Genomic DNA, 15,111 nt, shown 5'->3' on the forward strand with positions numbered 1-15,111 from the left:
ATTTTCCCAATCAGGCTAAAGTCAAGCTGTCAGAAAATCTCCATTTGTAATGTGGCATATAGCAATAAAGCAAAGATGAGTTAATTAATTAATTAAAAAAAAAACATTCCTACCCTTTGCTTAGTAATTCATATGATCAGAAGAAAGCTACAGTCAGAGATGGTTGATAAAATATTTGATGCAGTGCCAAATATGAATGACATATCCCAACCATCAATCACTAATCAGGATGCTGCACAAATAGGATCTCTTGTCTGTTGTTCGTCATGTTGTTATTCATATGATCAGAAGAAAGTTGCTGTGGTAGAAATTAAAGTAGCCTGCTGGCTACATAATATCCCATACCCATTATTTATACACTTGACTGTTGTTTTTTTCATAACTAAATATACAGTGGCGACAAAAATATTGAGAGGACCTACTCTGTCTCACTCCAAGCACTGTCACGCATAGTGTCATGCGAGGAAGGAACCCCCTGTCTCCCCCACCCTCTCTCGTGTCTCTCTCTTGTCTCTCTCTTCAATACTTTACTGGCGAAACAAACTGTAATCGCTTGGCTGTTGTCAACAAATGCGATTTTGAAAAGAAAATATAATGCCACAATACATCTTATTTTAAAATGGATGTGTTTACTATTGGTGTCAAAAAACGTACAGGCATTTTGGTTCAGCTGCATTGAACAAGCTTCTCATTTGAAGTGGATACTATCATAGGAAATCACGCAGGCAACTGGACAGGGGGTAACCAAAAACTACTTAAATGACGTGAAATAATACAGACGTCCGATTGCAAGGGTTTCACAAAATGTGTTGGTTTGAGGGAGTAAATATCCCAAGTGCTAGCCATCAACGAAGTCCAAAATAGCCAGCCACGTCCAGTGTTATTGAACTAGCTGTCTGTCGTAACCTAGCATAAAATAGCTAACTAACTGACAGGCAGAAAGGCAGTGGTACACTATAGGTTCTCAAAACACTCGGAAATAATGTCTCTTATGCTAAAGACACATCCACGCATGATCATGTGGCAATTGCAAGTTAAAAGTAGAAAAAAACAATTGCTCAATACTTGGTAAAGCTGATCGCTAATCAGTTTGAATGTGGGATAGTGGAAAAGGGGATTATGTCGCATTCCAAGTCTAGTAGGGAGTCGGAGTCTTCCTACCTGCATGAGTCCATCACCCACCTCAAGGCATTACCCCAGCCAGTGCATTTTTTCTAGTTGGAGGTAGGATATCCCATTTCCCACTAGTTTTTTTTCATTGGATTTGGAATGCGCCATTAGAACCGAGAGGATCTTTGGGAACGTGCTGCCAAAATAAAGGGCATGACAAAATGCTAACACTACTCGTATGTTTACCGCGGTTTAATTCTTATTTTATCGCCACAGGCATGAATTATACAAACAACCTCAGCCTTATGATCATATGTTAAACAATGTAATCTAAAAGGAAAGATTGGATGACGTTAGAAGCTGCTCTCTCTCGCAGCTCCTCTCAGCTCATCAACCATACCGGTAGCTTGGCGCCAAATAGGCTAATAAACTGAACGTACACAACTAACGCAGATTTGGGAAATACCAAGGGGGGTTGGGGGTTACATTACAACATGAAAGATTAAACATAACTGAACGAAACTATTTTTCACTATTTTACATAAATTGGGTAAAGTTGTTCATTCAAGACAATTACTGTAATTATATAGGGGGGGGGGGTTGTACAATTATATAAGGGGGGTTATATTGTCAGGGTCTGAAGTCTGGGGGGGCTATGACCCCCGTAACCCCCGTGGAAATTACGCCCATGCTCATGTGCCCTGTAACTGTTTGTAAAGTTGAGTAGGCTACAGGGTGCCGTTGAGGTAAATTAAATATACCCGTGTAACTACAAGACTCTGATCTAATTCCAAAGTGTAGGCATAACATAAAGGACAGTCCCAAAATATTTGGTGACCATATCGAAGCTTGTGTAGTAATCTCTGTTTACGTTGACATTCGCTTCCTGCCACACCTTTGTCCCACATCGCTTGCCGTAGCCTTGTACAAGTAGCCTAGATGTAGGCCTACATTTGCACGAGAATCCAGTGCGTGTCACAAAAGCAATCACAAAAGTTCGCCGTGGTGCTCAGCGGTCTATATGACACCATGTTTTGAATCCTGTGTGTGTGTGTGTGTCTTCCATTGAGCATCCGCCGTGATGTGGTTTATGTGAGACCACTGTTTGAATCCTGTGTGTGTGAGAGCAGTGGGCTGTGAAGGAGCGTACACTCTTCACTACTCTCCCCTCCTCCTCTCCTCTCTTTTCCCATCTCCTCTCCTCTCCTCTCCTCTCCACCACTCTCCTTTCCTCTCCTCTCCTCTTCTCATTCCTCTTCTCTCCTCTCCTCTCTTCTCCACCACTCTCCTCTCCTCCTCTCCTCTCCTCTTCTCTCCTCTTCTCTCCTCTCCACTACTCTCCTCTGCTCTGCTCTCCAGCTCTCTCAGCCGTGATGCTGCTGTTTGTCCACATTGCTGCTGTGTGGTTTATGTGAGACCACTGTTTGAATCCTGTGTGTGTGTGTGTGTGTGTGTGTGTGTGTGTGTGTGTGTGTGTGTGTGTGTGTGTGAGAGAGAGAGAGAGAGAGAGAGATCTAATAGCATTTTCTCTACGGAAATGCAGCATGTTTTATTTTGTAGGCCTACCTTATGTTAAGAAAGCTATGACATACGAAACTTATCGGTAGGCCTATTTGGTAAATTTACTAAAATGTACTGTAGCTGTAGTATTATATATTTGCCTCACCAGCCATAAAGTTGACCGCACCTCACTGATTAGATGTGTGTGTGTGTGTGTGTGTGTTTGTGACCTGTAGTCCATGAAGCGTACCTGCAGCCAGAGAGATATTGCCTCTTATGCTGACAGATGTAGACCCAACATCAGCAGTACCCTTTCATTCACTCTCGTGTATGCGCAGGGGCGTATGCGCAGGGGCGTATCCGACGGGGGTGGGGGGGGGGGGGGTGGGGTGGGTGAGTACGTGGAAGTGGTGAGTACTGGAAGGCCATTCCATCCCCCCCACTTTTGCCCACTAAACATCACTAAAATAAATAACCATTTGAAATAAAATAGGCCTATCACACGTTCTCCTGTCAAAGTAGGGATATTGAAAATGTTTGCTTTCGTTGTATCACTCTGTTTTCACTGTAGCCTTTTCCAGTGCAACAGTTGCGTCAATATTAGGCTACTACAGCTGTTTGAGACCGTGCTGGCGGCGGTGCTGACCGAGCGCGCGGGCACAGCTTTTCATGCTGCATGCACGATGGGGGGAAAAATGATACAATCGGTCAGAATTCCATAGCTTGCAAGTTGCTAATCAGCAAGAGATCATTCACAAGCGACTGGTAGCAAAAACAGCTCCCCAAAACTCCCGGCAGAATATAGACATGCAAGACATTGGTGATGGCAGAACATAACCTAACAATAGAAATTGTATTTTCGCCGAATGAGACGCCAATCTGGAAGAAAAGCATGGATAGAAGCTATGAACTCAGGTATGATCATTTCCCCTCCTCAATCATTCCCGCGCGCCGTGCAAGAAGCCTACCGGTAGCCTTTTCGTCTGATGCATCATTCATGTTTACCGTTGTGGCTTTCTACGACTACGAGCATTACATTTTACTTTTCAACATCAAGCAAGAGCCAGTTTTCAGCTCATGTAAACTTCTGGTGAATAGCCTATGAAAAGAGGTTGTCTGACTGTGGTAAATTTAAAGTAAACAACCTTCATTCATTTTGTTGTTGCTCATTTGTTGCTAGTGTCTGAGTTGCACATTACGCTGTGTTGTGCTATGTTTACGCCAACGTGTTCGAGGCAACGCAACGCAGTTTGGTTGTTGCAAGCTGTGCTGTGGAATGTGCTGCTATGCTACATATTGGAAGGTCATCTGTAGGCTATGTGTTTTCGCGTTTGAATTCGGGATTGCGCTCAGTGGACTCAGAGCCTGTTTGCGTTTAATAGCTGCGATGTGAGCTCGGATACATGCAGAAGAGATGAGACTGTCTGCCCAGCCATGAGACTACTTCTAGAGTTGTGAGGGAGTGACACTGATCTGCGCACATACCGTCACAACATCATTCAGACAAGACTCGAACTTGCAAACTGACCAGGGCTGATCATGCTGCAACCTCGCAATCTATTTTTTTTGCCTACAATTTTGTTCTTTGATAGGCTAAGACTTTTTTCCGGTGTTCTGTGTATCATTTCCATAGGACTATTAAAAATACATAGGCCTACTGTAGGAGTGCATCTGCTCTTTTATCAATAATAGTTTTCAAACTGGTGCAGTGAAGTGGCTTATGTTTTTCAGTTGCAAGTGTGTTGTCTGCGTGCATATTATAGCCTTCATTTAATATCACAACTTACAACAACCATCACACTAGGCTTAGTATTAAATATCTGCTTTGTAGCAACACAGTATGGCAAAATTCACTATGGCATTAGAATGGATGAAACAGATAAATGATCGACTTGTTGAGGGGCTGGTTGATTTTGGGGGCAGATATTTGACTCTTGGGTTGACAAGTTAATTTCCAGTGTGTGTGAGTGTATGTGAGACAGAGAGTTTACCAAATGAAAGCAAAACTTGGTGCAAGGCAAGCCCAGCAGAGAATTTTAGTCATGGATACTGATTGCTTTCCAGAGAGTTTGGGTTTTTGAATCATATAGCTGTGATACATACAATATATTATACTGTGATGCATATAAACCAGTATGGATGTACTTGCAAGAGCAATTTGTGTCTGTACAAATACATTATGGTATATACGAAGGCCTATTGAAAGACCTACTAGGCATATTGAAATTGGCGTGAGGGGCGGGGGGGATTGGGAGCTATATTTCATCTGAGAACACCCCCACTTTTTGAAAGCTGGATACACCCCTGTGTATGCGTTTCGATACTGCACACAAATGTCTGTGTGCGTGCGTGCAAAAGGGGTCAAAACATGTGGGGTGCAAAATTTGGGCCCTACATGGAGCAAGGTCCCCAGCATGTGGGTGTGCTCCAATAGCGGTGGCCTCACAAAGATAGATTGTTGTAGTTCATGCACGCACGCACACACAGGTCTAATGCACGTCTTACGGCTCATCAGGACTCAAAGCAATAAAAGCCAACAGCAATAATTAGCCATTCAGACAATTATCCAATTTGCTAACCTCTCGGGTCTTCCACACACTCCACAACCCTTACTGCACCAAAAAAGAAACTTAAAAGGCATCTGGAGGTAAGTGTTACCTTTAAATAGTTTTGCAGAATATTTTTCCATTGGAGGACAGCAATATTACATGCTTTCTTGATTACAGATGGTGCATGCTTATTAGAGTACTGTAGAGGGTGCATCTTTTCCAGACCAGGGGCCCCATGTACGAAGCTCACTTACGGACAAAAAAAGCTACTTAAGTTGTTTTCCACGGCCACGGTCAGATGTACTAAAACAGACTAGACGTGGAAAACTGCGGATCTCCATGCGAATTTCAGGGTTGCTGTGGAAGTTTCCGTAAGCGTGAAAGTTGCCGTAAGTGGTGCATTGCGTCTTTTTGGCGGCAGAGGCATGCAGCGCAACTACATGCGCTGTGTGCGGTCGGAAATATTGCAGAGATGCAGCCAGTTGAACATTTTATTGGATTTTAATGTTGAGGCGCGTGATTTTTTTTTTTTTTTTAAAAAGAAGAAAACCACCTCAACCATAGCATAAGCCAGTGTTTCCCAACCTTTTTTGTGCCAAGGCACACTTTTTCCCTTGAAAAAATCTCGCGGCACACCACCAACCAAAAATGATGAAATAATGAAAACAAATAATTCTCTGATAAGAATGACTATATTGTTAAAGGGGCATTCCACCGGTGGAGACACGAATATGTTACTGAAAGTGGGTCATATTTATAGTAGAATAGTAACATACATTTCTAATTTGGTGCCTTCTTGGCCAAGAAAAGGCAGAAAATGACTTTTTAGTGCTTGTGGATTTGTGACAACAATCCCCATAATGCACAGCGATGCTCAAGTTCCACAGGCCACACCCAGTTATTTGGGACTATATGCATCATCCCTCCCTCAGCTTGCAGGCAGTGTTGCCAGATTGGGCTGTTTCCCGCCCAATTGGGCTGCTTAGGATGGTTGTGTGCGGGTAAAAATGGCATTTAGCAGAAAAACCCGCCCAATTTTAGCCATAGAAATCAATAGAATTGGGCGGGATTTTGAGCTTCTAGGCTGGTTTTGAGCATTTTTTGGACTGGAAATCATCTGCAATTTTTACCCGCAGACGGCTATCCCAAGCAGCCCAATTGGGTGGGAAACAGCCCAATCTGGCAACACTGCTTACCGGAGCCTCAATGCCAGTGATTTCAAAAGCACTGGGACACTGATCTGTGATAGGTCTGTTAGAGCATTAGGTCCAACCCCCTATGGGCGGGGTTGAAAAGGTGGGAAAAAGGCTTGTAGTCTCAACAGAAATCCACCTCTCTTACACTTCCTATGTCGATGATGCAAAATGACCATTTTTACATCATTGACATAGGAAGTCAGACCATTCAAAAGTATGACTGGGTGTCTAGCAATGGAAAGCCTAATGCAAAATGGGTGGAGTGTCTCTTTAATGTAGGCGGCTACAAAGTGTCTTGAATAGCAATCAAATAAACACAAAACTGTATTGTTTTAGTCATATTTTATATTTCCTCTTTCAAATAAAAAGTGCACTTAATGTTCACTTCTTAAAGAAGCTATAAACTTCAAAGTAGGCCTACAATTTACAAATTGTTATTCTGTCCAAAAGCATTCTATTAGCAGGAATACAGAAAATAATGCTTATTCTGACAGTAGCAACATTTGGGAAATATTTCACTGAAGATGCATATGTACAAATATCAATCTCTGTATATTTTACTCACTTAATCTTAATGTGAAACCTATGCGTCTTTCACCTTTGGCTAAGGCCCGCCCTAAAATGCCGTTTGACCACAATCACAGCGCTGCAAAAGGACGAGGTCGGTCAGAAGAAGTCGGACAGTTTGACAGCGCTCCATGAACTCAAAGCGGAAATCTCATGTTTTCAAATGCAAGATATTACGGTCATATTATTATTAAAAACGTATTGGAAATTGTGCCTGGGGTGTTTGTGACAAAGGTGCAAGTTTTTTGTTAGGGCTACTGAAGATACATCAATGCAATTCGCTACCTGCTGTCACCTAGTGATAAGGAATTGTTTCATGCTTAGGACGCCAGTCAACAGCAGACACTAGACTACTAGAAAATGGCATAGGCATTATTTGCTGATAATAACGATGAAATTAAAAAATGTATATATCCCCAAGAATTTTCCACGGCACACCTGCCGATCTCTCACGGCACACTAGTGTGCCGCGGCACAGTGGTTGGGAAACACTGGCATAGGCCTATTATTGTTGAGGAAGCTGGTTAAAATGAAGCGGACTCATGAAACTATCCTGCAATTACAACGAAATTGGATGCCCATCAGCAGTATTATTTCAAGTATTTGGCAGCTATTAAACATTGAATATTTTCTGGATCTGCGATGTGTCTTCTCGCATTTGTTGGGAACGTCCTCACCGCAGTGCTTGTCTTTCTCTTTTAATAAGGCTACTGTAAAATTAGTCCATCAATTAACAGGTGATTTTATAGGCTAACTGAGGAGCCTATTTGTTGCAAGTTATGTATAGGCCTACATGTGGCGTAGTACATGTGTCATCCTTCATATTTATACCCGACATAGGGGCCTAAATGTTTCTCGGAAGCCTTAAGCGACATCGCAATGTGTTTTGATGTAATGCCTTGTAATTATCAATTATTGGGAAATCTGCATTGTACTGCAGTATAACATGACAGTTTTTTCTGCAGTCCTCACATTAAGTATTAGGCTACCGATGCCTGATTTTATACACGCCAAAGTAATTTTGTTAGGCTATTGCGCGCAGCCTTTTTCCTTTTAAATTGGCTACCTCCGAAACAGCGCCTTCACCTCGCATCATGAAATGTACTATATTTGCTGCGTTCCCCTTCCCGCGTTCCCTTTCCTATTCTTTCAACCACTGAATGCACATGAACGGGTCTGTTCATACTAATTAGAATATTGATATAGAATATTTAAAGGAGGAGGCAAGGCGGAGACTTGGACCCGCATGTGCGCAAGATTTCACGGCAACACCTGGTTACGCACTTATTGATACATCTGGATTTTTTTTTGTCCGTAAGTAACTTTCAAGATTTTCGCGCCCGCACTTTCTTGGTAGGAAATCCACGCACTTTGTACATGAGGCCCCAGAGCAGATTATTCATACTTACAAGAGCACATGAGTATTTTCCCTCTTCTATAAGACTAGATGAATGCTACATCTTGTCAGCATAGGGTGGCCATCATTCCATTTTTACGACCTGTTCACAACGTCTGTGTGTCCCTCTCTTTGTCTTTCCTTTCCTCCTAGCCTTTTACGTATGGCCTCGAGATGCGAGGCAACGTCATTGACGCAAACTAGACCTTGACAGTCGGTCGAGTTTCCGATATCTGCGGCCGCCATGTTACTCCAGATTTAACACCAGACTTTACACAGCTAATTAACTGTAGGTATTGCTGTCGCCGTATGTCGGGGAAATTTCCATGCAATTAGGCCTAGGCCTAGGCCTAGTGTTAATTGCGGTCCATGAAGTGCATTAACTGACTGTATGAAAGTTAAATAAGGTAACTATATTATTGTCTACTGTCTGTTTCCTATTTTTTCCTGCACTGGTGGCAACGCATAGTGCAACTAAGTTTATCCACTAAATGCCTTTACAACGAGGACTCTCACAACTTTACAAACAGGGCAAAGAAAGCATCTTTCTGCACGGGCGTTCTGACTGTATTTTGAGTTCGTGTTGTTGCTATGGTTATCCAGCGTCTGCATGAAAAAAAGGTTGACAGAAGCAGTTTGCCTCCCTTAAAACACCGCTGATAAACACACTCCCCTTAACTTTGAGTAAAGTAAATCAAATAAATTGTAGGCTATATTATACACATGCATGCATGACTACCCAATATACATGTAAAATATTGATGAAATAATACAGCCAACAACGGAAGGGTTGTCTATTGTAACCTCTCTGATACAACGATAAGTTTGTGGTACTGATAACTCCTTTATTGGAGTGAGGTAATGATAGGCCAGCCATGCATGACTACCCAAATACATGAAAAAATATTTATGAAATAACAGGCCCTACAGACAACAACGGAAGGATTTGTCTATCTGAACCTGCCGTCTCTGATGCAACATTAAGTTAGTGGTAGCCTACTGATGACTCCTTTATCGGAGTAAGGTAATGAAATGCGAAAATCCTTCCCAAAAAAATCTTGTTTTAGAAGTAAAACTGATGTTGGCAGCTGAGTTAGTCTGAGGTAAGATGCCAGCGCTGTTCCCTGATATCTGCCTACAGTTTAGAATGCCAACTTCACTGTTTTCTCCACGGAGGAGGGGAGTCGGCAAGTACGGCGCAAGGACGCTAGGTTAGAAAGTAAAGGGGCGGGGTTGTCCGGCCGAAGTCCGGACAGCTGGTCACCCTATGTCTGCAGTGGTTGCACTTCCTAAACGTGCTGAAGAGAGAACTAGACACAAGCTTGCTGGTGACCTTTTACCGTTCCACCATAGAGAGCCTGTTGACATTCGCAGTGTCAGTGTGGCACCAGGGGGGGTTCACTCCCAGAACTAGCTACTAGCCACAACTGTCTAACCCTAACCCAAAACCAAGTAAAAAATGAATGAGTGTCAATAGAGTTCTCTACTATTATAATTTTTGTGATTTTTAAAAAAAAAATTTGCCCTGAAATATTAATATTCAGTTCGAAGCTAGAAATAATAAGAACTCATTTGAGTATTGTTTAAATTTTTGCGCCACTAGATCATTATATACCAGGTCATGAAGCTCAATTTACGAGGCCAAACCCATAAACATTAGCGGAATGCTAGCGAGTTCAGGTCGGAATCTTCTGCCCTGCTGGGAAAACTACATACCTGAAAAAAATGCCAATACAGCCTATTATATAACACCAGCCATAATGCTTACCAGGAATATTTTGTTGAGATTTGTGACTGGAAATCGCAGTAGGAATGTATTTAGCATTTAGCCCTATGGGCTCCCTTTTCCATTCCATACATTTTCCCACATGAAAGACTGGCCAACTCCCGCCAACTAGTGAACATTCAAGAGGAACTGCAGTATGCATGCAAAGCTAACTGGCTACAATGGGAACCAATCAGACTGAAGCTTCTCCTCTATTCTAATTTCTCTGGTGGCACTCAAGCTGCACGGCGGCTGACAGGAAGAGACTGCAGAAGGTGACCAACACAGCACAAGAAGTCATGGGACCACAGACATCATATATGAATACTAGATACGTCTTCGCGTATTTCAAGCACGTCCGCACAGGTCGGCCATATTAGCACAGCCTAAACTCCCCACAGACCCTCCGTTACACCTGAAGTAAACTGAAGAGTTGAAACGTTGGGATACTTAAAAATGTATACTGTTGCTTCGCTGAAATATTGACACGTGTTTATAAATGGTAGGGCTCCTTAAAACTTAAGTGTAGACTGGTGTAAAACGCCCAGGAGAGTAATAGGCCTATGCTTCCCACTTAACCTATTTGTCCAAAAAAATAGATAGACCTACAGCTAATACACATTTTAACCATTGCTGTGAATTACGTTGACGGCATGGATATATTCATTGCATCAAATTATAGACGACAGAGATGACGTACTGGAACTGGAAGAGAGCTGTAGCCTACAAGGCAACAAGTTAATTCTATCTGGATGGCTTTAGCGTCACGACTCATTTTGAACACAAGGTGGAGCTGTCGAAACCAAAGTAGAATGTAGACTACACACACAGCACGAAAAGGGGGATTTGTGACAATGAACTCGTCCCAAATCGTCCACGGAATTGCCTAACTTTCGTCTGATTTTGAGCGCTTGAGAGAATGCGAAATTAACAGTTTTGGTGACACGTAACTCGCCCGGAAGCGAATCAGAGCCGCGGACAGGTCTCACAGCAGGGTGTTAATGGCCCAACGATTAACATGAAAGGCAATGACAGCCAGCCCGGAACGCGGACTAGCCTTGCTCTTATTGGACGAAAAAGACACGTGACTCAAAGTAAAAGAGCTGCGCTGTTGGTTAGCAGGGTCGGCAGCTACGACCTTCTATTGGTCACGTTGGATTAATTTATGCATACCGTATACAGTAGGTCCGTATAATTATGCAAAAATTATTATTACTAATATACCTAGGTTGATTTTACTTTGTATATTCACATCATTATATTCACATCATTATAGACTGCACTGTGATGGGGCTTCAGCATGCATGATGTGAATTTATTGATAAAATGAAAATGAATGAAATGAAAATGTTTTTTTTAAACGCTTTTAATATCACACCAAACAATGTACACACACTTAGACAGGAACCATGCATTTCATAAAAATACATAATTTAAAACTACACACATACCCTGCAAACAATATACTCTATATGCAGTGATGTATACAGTAGCCTACTCAGGTCACAAATGTACAACTCAGAAACAAACACGCATATCTCTCCCAAGCGGCGTTTCCGATTGTCTCCCACGTCCTAACACTGGCCGTCAGAGCATTGAAGAAATCTTAATACTCAACAGCACTCAAATTTTGCCTAGTAGAACAGGTGAGGTCAGGCATAAACGCGTTGTCCTGACCGTCTGTTAAGACAATGCGATGCGACACAGAAAAGACGGGCGGCTCTCCATTGCACTTTAGCCTATTTAACAATGGAATCTTCCGACGCGAGGCACGAGTTTGGAGTTTGTTACAACAGATGTGACCGCTGGAAAATAAACACTGAGCAGGCAATGCTTTGATCATGTCTTGTTAACTTTGTTGGCCACGGAGCATAGTGACTAAAAGTTAGCAGCAACTTTGAAAAAGGGTCAAGTCACCATCAGAAGAAAACGGCCATCTTGTAAAACATGTGTTTGAGTGAAACGGTAGACGGTAGGGACTTTGCGAGGCTATTTATTTAATGCCTACATATAACGTGACCAAAAATGTCTCTAAGCTGCACGTTGCAATATAGCCAAACGTATTCGAGAAAACCTGATGCAGCCAGAGTCCAACAACTTCAATGCACCAGAAGTGAATTCGCCTTCTAGTTGGGTGCGTCGGGTGTATTTGTTGGGTGTATTTAATAGAATATATGCGCATGTACATTACAGCTACCTTATTACCTGGAATATTTTTGAGGGCTGATATTACAAAAAGCTAGTAGGTAATTTTACTTTTCTTTTCTCTACCTACCATTCAACCATGAGTGGTTGGCTCTGTCCACCCACCAGTTTGAACTAAATAACTAAGAAATTTGGGGGGGGGGGGGGAATGAAAGGGGAAAATAAGTTCAAAAATGTAAAAAAAATCCAATTTGGCAAAAAATAAATCAGAAAAAAACTGAATGAGGAAAAATAAAACGGATTTCATAGGCCCCTACGACAGGTTAGGTTTGGGAAGGGCACAATTCATAAAACTCAGAAACATACAATGCTTTTTCAAAAAAAAGGGTTCTATGTTCCCCGCTGCATCCAAGTAGACTGCTGCCACATTGCTAAGAGCAGGTTGTTATTATACCTCTGGCAGGTTAGGTTTAAGGATAGTTTTAGTCAGGGCACATACAAAAATGGATTTGAGTAAAAGTTGTCAATTCATAGTAAATACGTGGTAAATATGAAAGTAAGAGGAAAAATAGTACAGGTACAGCATTTTAGTGCAGACTATACAGGTATGTACAATATTATAAACATTGCTGTTGATTTCATGTTCTTCAGCCGCCAATCATGCCAGCAGGGTCTACTGAAGGTCTCTGGTCACTGCTTCCTCGTCATACTGCAACAGGCACTCAGTCTCACTTCTGGGAGCTGTAGAAACAACAAATAAATAAATACTTCGTCATGCACCTCATATTGACATAGCAAATATATCAATAAGCAAGACATATTGAGCCAACAGGGATAATCTTACACTATATCAGTTTTCTGTGGTCTCTTGTAAGATTGCCCATCACCATCCTGCAGGACACTACCGTCTCCCTGCCAGGATCTGTAGGATGTAAGAAAATAAATCAAAACATAGCAATGCACATAAAGTAGCACAAGTCATATTGACAATGTAGGCCAGGGGTGGGGAACCTATGTCTCTAGGGCCGTTTGCGACCCTTGAGGCAGTTTTATCCGGCCCCCGATATAATTTTAATGCAATTCCATCTTCACATGAAATATGACATATTTTGTAAAGGAATCTTAGAAAATACATTAGCAATACAATTAAGTTATATTCAGGGAACCTGAAGAAGGTGGTGTTTGTTTAAATGTGGCTGCCTTCAATATAGGCCTAAAGTGAAAGGGAAAATCCTGGTTTGTGTTCATAGTACGGCCCTTGGAGGACTTTTATGGCCCCTCGGATGAATTTGAAGTGTCCATTCGAATGAGAAAGGTTCCCCAACCCTGACGTAGGCTATAGGTTAAGCTTACCCTCTTTCACTCTACTGTGCCCATTTCGGGTTGACCTCCACACGCGTCTGTAGCACAGCACACAGGATTGCAGGACACAGCATCCTGCAGGACACTGCAAAAAACAAGGGGAACGAATAAATGACCTGTCCAGTTCTATAAAAAAGAAAAGAAATTTGATGCAGTGCCAGAGCTGTGGTAAAAGTAACCTTGGTTATATCATCTAGGACTAGGGTGTGTGTGAGTGTGTGGTAAATCCAGTGTTCACATTATTCAGATATGAGAATTAATTCATTAATTTTAACTGATATCACCACATACCGATATCAGTGCCATTTCACCCTGCCAAGACACTGGACCTTCTATGATCAGGGCGTCCTCGTCATACTGCAGTAGGCACCCTGTTGTTTCTACAGCTCCTAGAAGAGAGACAAATAAATTAAATACTTCGCCATGCATCTCATATTGACATAGCAAATGTATCAATGAGCAAGTCATATTGGTCACAAAGAAGTTAATCTTACATTCTTTCAGTCTTCTATGGCAAGACTGCTCCTCATAAGAGCTGTTAGGCCTTCAAGTGACTCGTCTTCGCCATATTAGATTCAGATTCAGATTCAGATTACTTTATTAGTCCCATGAAGGGCAATTCAGTTTGCGGTCCCAGTCTCCATCAGTCAATGAATAGATAGTAAATAAAAAGAGTAGAAAATGAAATACAAAACCAAAAGGAAACAAAAAACAATAAATAATAAATAGGAAACAAAAATGTACACATTTTAACACATACATTCAAACACCCTGTCCTGTCAGTGATGAGCAGCCCTCAGTAAATTAAATGGTCAGTAATGAACTCTACCCCTACAACCTTGTTTAATAATCTAATGGTTGTAGGGATGAAAGATCCAGAGTAACGCTTTGTTTTTGTCCTGACAGAATAATAGCGCCTCCCAGAGGGCATTAATGAAAATTCACCACTTAAAACATGGTCAGGTTGACTAGTGATACTTTTAGCCTTTTGGACTGCCTGTTTGTTAAACAGAGCACTCAGACTATTTAGCTGTGTTCCAATAATCTTTGATGACGTGTTAACAATACTGCTGAGACTGTTCTTGTCTTTGACTGAAAGGCTATTGAACCAGCATAAAAAAGAGAAAGTTAAGAGACTCTCAATAAAAGACTGATAAAAGTTACGTTAAATGGTTTTAGAGACACTGAAGGAGTTACCTCAGCAAATGAATTCTCTGTTGTCCCTTTTTGACAATTGTCTCAGTGTTTATATGGAACTTGAGCTCACTGTCAAATATTGTACCTAAGTACTTATAGGAGTCAACGATTTCCACGTCTCCCCCATGTATGACACTTGCTATTGGTTCTGCCTTTGCCTTCCTAAAATCAATTATGAGCTCTTTTGTCTTGGCTACAATTAAATCTAAAAAATTATCGTCGCACCACTTCACAAATGAGGTCAATGCTAGCCCATGACTGGAGTGTGGGCCTTGAAATAAAGATAGCAGTGCAGTGTCATCTGAAAACTTGACTAAGTGACTT

The 15,111-nt window shown here is 41.8% G+C and overlaps 1 long non-coding RNA gene across 1 annotated transcript; it reads right to left on the reverse strand.

Annotated features, from left to right (window-relative positions):
* Positions 1–12,444: 12,444 nt before the first annotated feature.
* LOC134436842 (uncharacterized) lies at positions 12,445–14,112 on the reverse strand. The gene is made up of 4 exons (XR_010032263.1): positions 13,882–14,112; positions 13,582–13,675; positions 13,073–13,150; positions 12,445–12,969 (listed from the first exon to the last, which is right to left on the reverse strand). It is a non-coding gene; the product is annotated as an uncharacterized LOC134436842 (long non-coding RNA).
* Positions 14,113–15,111: the final 999 nt, after the last annotated feature.

Source organism: Engraulis encrasicolus, chromosome 20, assembly GCF_034702125.1.
Source record: "Engraulis encrasicolus isolate BLACKSEA-1 chromosome 20, IST_EnEncr_1.0, whole genome shotgun sequence".
NCBI lineage: Eukaryota > Metazoa > Chordata > Actinopteri > Clupeiformes > Engraulidae > Engraulis > Engraulis encrasicolus.